We start from the raw sequence: 5,881 nt of genomic DNA on the forward strand, positions 1-5,881 counted from the left end.
TTTCTTTATATCGTAGTTCATAATATGCTCTACGTCACGAAATGTAGTATTTTCATCCAGCGATGGCTGCGTCGAATTGCATAAATTTTGAAGCGATTCTTTTTTTTTTATTTTCCCCCAAACTTCGTTGATATATATTCTACTGAACTTGCTGCATTTTACTTAATCCTTATACCGTAGTTATATTTGAGATTTATTCCCCTTTGATAGATTTGTCTAGCCACGGTGCTTCTTGGGTAAAGTCACCCGTATAAACTAGATGGCTGAATATATAATAAGAAGACAATTCCATATGGGGCAAATCTACAATCTATACATGTACATATCATGCGTTTCTATGACACATTTACACAAATTATATCAGTAAGCATTATTTGTAATTTGCCCATTCGTCACACAGTGGCCGTATGCCATGCTCAAAATCAGACCGTTATTAGTGAATAAACCTCACTGGTATTAATACCTGTACAATTAATGTGTAATATCGTGCCACGACGACTGCTCGCTTTCCATATCTCTTGCCGTTTTCTGTCGGGCCATGTCAGATTGTTTGCTGGCAGCCACTCATATGAATTATGACAAACAAAATACACTATTAAAAGTTTTTCAGGCTTATCCCAACTTACCAAACAGCAATTGAAGCAAATACGAGATCCTCTAGAAACCCATCATGTATCATCTTCATTCATATTTACTTAATTTGTTCATCTTACTATTGTACAAAGTATTCAAAATCTCAACCAAAAAAGGTATTTAAGATCATTTTGTATACCACTACACCATAAGACTGTCAAGAATAATTATAATGAAAACAAAAATGATGCACAAAAACTTACACTATAAATAACATGACGGCTGTCCCGTGGAAAGAACTGGAAGTAAAAAAAGAAAAAAAGAAAAGAAAACTGAAGCCAATAGATAGCAAAAGGTGCATAAAGATAAAATCTTAATTCTGCAAATTATGGAAAAACTGCAGGGACTATCCACTTTTTGGCTATGATACACGAAACTATGCAGTTATTTAAATGTAATGGTTTCACAACACATAATGTAAGTTTCCCCAGGCTTTAGGACATTTCTTGGCAAAATTAATGTGACAAACAGACCACCTATTATAATACCTGACGCAACTTGCAATGCGTAGGCCTATATGTATTACGCTTCACAACTTTTATCAACCATTGCTTTTTTTTTGTGTGCGAACCTTGACATAATTTGACAAGATTATGCTAGTCTGTGTACATGCATTAAAACGGGATCAGTACTACGATACTTACTACAACATGTGGACTACGAATTACTCTCTCTCTATGTACGTATATGTATGTATATATTTGTATATTTATATATATATATACATAATATATACATAAATATGAAATATATATATATATATATATACACATATACATATATATACATCTTCTGACTTGGAAGTTTTTATTTAGTGGTGTTCAGTCATTCCGACCTTTACAATCGAAAGCCTGCTTCGCGAATAAGGTGTAACTAAGAAGCAATTGGATTCTTCAATGTAAGAAAAACCACCTTTGGCTATTATCGTTGGGGACTCTTCGCGAAGTAGACTGATTAAAATACTGATTTACAGTTCATTATGTGTACACAATTGACAACTCAGAAATATCATGTTATTCGGGTTTTTTTTTGTATATGGTCTCTTACATTCAGGAATTCAATTAGGTGAGCATTTTACACACACACACCCATGCACACATACACAAAGTTTGTAAGATAAAGAAATGTAGAAACACGCCTCATGAAAACTAAAGTTTCTGCTCTTTACACTGTGTACTATGTATTGCGATGTATAGATAATTTATGTGGACTGGAGTTAGTTAAGTTAACGTATCATTGTTTTGTGAATGGATGAAAGTTCTATTCTTCAAACAAGAAACCAGTAACACTGACATTATAACATGCCTGATATATACAATATTAATATGAATGCATGTATAATTATATATATGTATGTATATATATATATATATATATGCATATATACACACATACATATTCTATATTATATACATACCAATATTAAAGGCATAATTTACTATTCGCAGATTAAACAAAAACCAGCATTAGTGCTTTAAAATAGTTCTAAAATGTGAGTTAGGGATAAGGTTAACCACCACTGTAAAAAATTGAATCCGTATAATCGATGTTAAGTATTGTGAAATACACAACATGTGAACAATAGTTATAATAAAAATGTTTCCAGACTAAACCGTCTACAGTTATGGTTTATTGAGAAAAATATTGATATCTCCGTACATTTTAGGCTTTATAGCGAAAATTTTATATGGTAGGATTTTTTGTTGTTGATACAACAGGCCTACTCATATGCATCAAAGTAATGTGATATTTTGAACATTTTTTAAATCACTGCTCCCAAAGGTAAACTAGACCTTTAACTTATATAGTTTTATAGGAGTTTCAGCTTACTGCGATAAACCTTATACATGTGTCATTATTCGCGAGAAATGACAGATGACACTGGAAACAATGATTACAGCTCAATCCACTTAAATTGTTGATTTGAGTACAATATGAAGCAAGAAATGCGATACAAGCCCAAAATACTTGTACTCTTTTAAACCCTCGTGTAGCTAGGTGATAAAGAGGAATAATATTGAAATCTGTACTTATAAATGTCTATATAAGATAACGTAATCTTCATTTGTGAACCTACAGTTAGTGACTATTCAAATAATAATAAACCTCTACATGAATAATAACCTAAATCAAGGTTTAAGTTGTTTAAATGTTCGTGTTTCAGCGTTTGAGATTTGCTATCGTTAAAACAGCTTTGTCACAACTACTCTAGCTTCACTGTACCTAAAGAATATTACCAACACATGAATGTATGCTAGAAAGTAAAGTTTGAAAGATGTTATTACTCTGATTATCTTACTCAACTAACTTACTGAGATATAATATAATCATGTAAACTGTTATGAGTTCGCAAAAATCGCAATCAATATACAGCGTTGTCACAACTACTCTAGCTTCACTGTACCTAAAGAACATTACCAACACATGAATGTATGCTGTCAAGTAAAGTTTGAATGCGCCTTAATTGAAAGGTGTTATTGCTCTCATTATCTTACTCAACTAACTTTCTGAGATATAATATAATCATGTGAACTGTTATGAGTTCGCAAAAATCGCAATCAATATACTGATGGTATAGTTCACAGCTATTTCCCTTACTTCTTCAACTAACCTTATCATTTTGTTTGTCAAATAATATGCTGATCAACGTAAAGGAATGTGATTATATCAACTTTGGAGTATCATGCACTTTTCACCGCATATATCTGTGTCCAGCCTGTGATACTATTTAATACTAATAATCCGGTTAAAATGATATCTCACGAATATAAAATCGCATACCACCCAAAATAACCTCTATGTAGGCCTAATATCCACTTGATATGTAACATAATATTATATTCATAAGCATGAACACGACAGAGTATGATGAATATCACCTGTATAATACCAGTGTTATTCCTTTCTTTGAATATAAGTGATACTAAATCATGTGCAAAAAAAAACATGACATCCTTTAAACACCTTTTCAGTTAGAGTTGTAAACTGTTATAAATCCACTAGTTTATCATTTACTCTCCAATAACAATCATGTGCCCATATCATATTTACTGTACACTTACAATCTCCACTCATATTGGGTTTTTTTTTCTTTCATCAGAACTTCACTGTAAATTAACACTGTTACTGAACACTGATACATTATTACAATCACCTCACGACATAAATTATAGCTAAGGACACTACTTCTTCACTTCTGTGCAATGTAAGCTTATATTTCTACCTTTTCACAAGCATATACACAGCTTATAAATCCTCTCTACTCCCGTACTTGACTTCTACTTTGCCTGTTCTGTACATATAAAAAAGAACTCTTGTGTCTTGAGTTACATGGGCTACCTATACTGGCAGTATAAATCTCGGCAAACCTTACTGTTTGCTCTGACTAGAAAACTGCTTGAAATCACTACTTACTGCTGTATAGTACACATCAAATAATGCTAATAAAAATAAACGGCATATAACTACAATTGTCTTTTCAACCAATTGGACCTGATTGTTGTCCTATCACAAAAATCCGAAACCTTTCTGCAGAAAGTGTATATGAACTTCTCCGCGAAATCGATATACAGTAGCTTTAATGTTATGAACAATCAATTCTTGTCTTGACCACGAGGGGAGAGGGGCCTGGGTAGTGTAAACAAAACTTTCTGAGAAAGGGAGAGTTGATTATATTCTTAAGTACGTCTAAAGCCCTTTCTAACAGTATAACATATGCGTAATATTGTATTATATATTGTAAAATAAATAGTGATTCGATTGATGCCTTGAGACAGTTTGCCTCTTAATACTCCAATATTCCAAACTCAACGTGATAATAGTAAGCAAATAATCAACGTTGGTGAAGGTGATGGGATAAACTATCACTTCCGAGGCGATTTGGATGTAGCTATCTTTCCGAAGCGCAGCTGAGGAAAGATAGCGTACACATTCAGATCGCCGAGGAAGTGATAGTTTGTCTCATTGCCTGAAACTAAAAGTTGATTATTTGCTTTATATTCCACATCTAGGGTCCTAGAAATTCCCATTTTATTCCACATCTGAAACTGTTTTAGCTGTCTTTAGGTATCCTTAGGGCTTAGTCTACGTGTGCGCGTAGATGACAAAATAATTAATTTGCTGCGCGCACCGCGCGGCACCGAAGTGAAAGTGCGTTGCACTGTGTACTATCAATTGACCTAGGTCACATGATAGTCCACAGTGCAACGCACTTTTATTTCGCGCGTTCTCATCTCGCGCTAGGACTGAGTGGACTGTGTGGAGATCAGCGAAACAAAAAGGGACTATCAACATAGAGTGTAACGAACTTTTCTTCTCAGGTGATGTGATGGGCAAAACTACGCTTCATCACGTGATCAGCTCTTGACCAATCCTATTGCAACATTCTTAGTATGTGGAATATAATAATGATAATAATAATATCTTATTTGTCCAGGATAGGCCTCGTCAGTGTTGCCACTGCTCCACCAGCGGACCCTGTCATTATTATTGCCCTAGCGTTGCCAGGTACCCATTTATACACCTGGGTCGAGAGGGACATGATGGGGAAAAAACATCTTCTCCATTGTGGTCGCGCACTGATCGGGAATTGATCTCAGATCCTCCGATTGAGAGTCGAGAGTCTCTTACCACCTAACCACAGCGCCCCCACATGATGACACTCGCAATATCATAAAATTCTACAGGGGCTCTATACTTGATGATCAGAAGAGCCATTATCTACTGAGTACCCGAGGTTTTTAGATTTCAGAATATGTAATAGAATTAGGGGTCATTGTCCATCATAACAAGCTGCGATGGATTTATGCACCTGTTCTCTCACATTTACTCTGTGTGTCGCCATTGACACACGTAAGAAAGTTCCACTTTGACGGGCCCATCATATTGATGGCAGTGTTTTTTTATACATGTAATAAATTGCTGTCCTGCTTTGGTGTAATAAAAATGTGAAAAACTGGAAAAAATGCAGGAAAATAATTCGTGGAACTCTTACAACGTGGAGACCCCCATTCCTTGAGCTGTGTTATTGTTTCTGTTTCTTTTTGTCGATCATTCCATTGTTTGCCTTCATAGCAAAAAAAAAAAAATGACAATGATTGTCATATCAAGATTATTTCCTAACGCTGATGGATAAGCTATGTTTAAACGTAGATCCGACATTCAAGAACCATTGCTCAACATTCATTGCGGATAAAAGGCAGATTAACAAAGACTATAATTCAAGCCAACTATATATTGTAATTGGATT

Source organism: Diadema antillarum, unplaced genomic scaffold (assembly GCF_040938485.1).
Source record: "Diadema antillarum isolate AM-2024a unplaced genomic scaffold, OU_Dant_1.0 seq00000049_RagTag, whole genome shotgun sequence".
NCBI classification, from domain to species: domain Eukaryota; kingdom Metazoa; phylum Echinodermata; class Echinoidea; order Diadematoida; family Diadematidae; genus Diadema; species Diadema antillarum.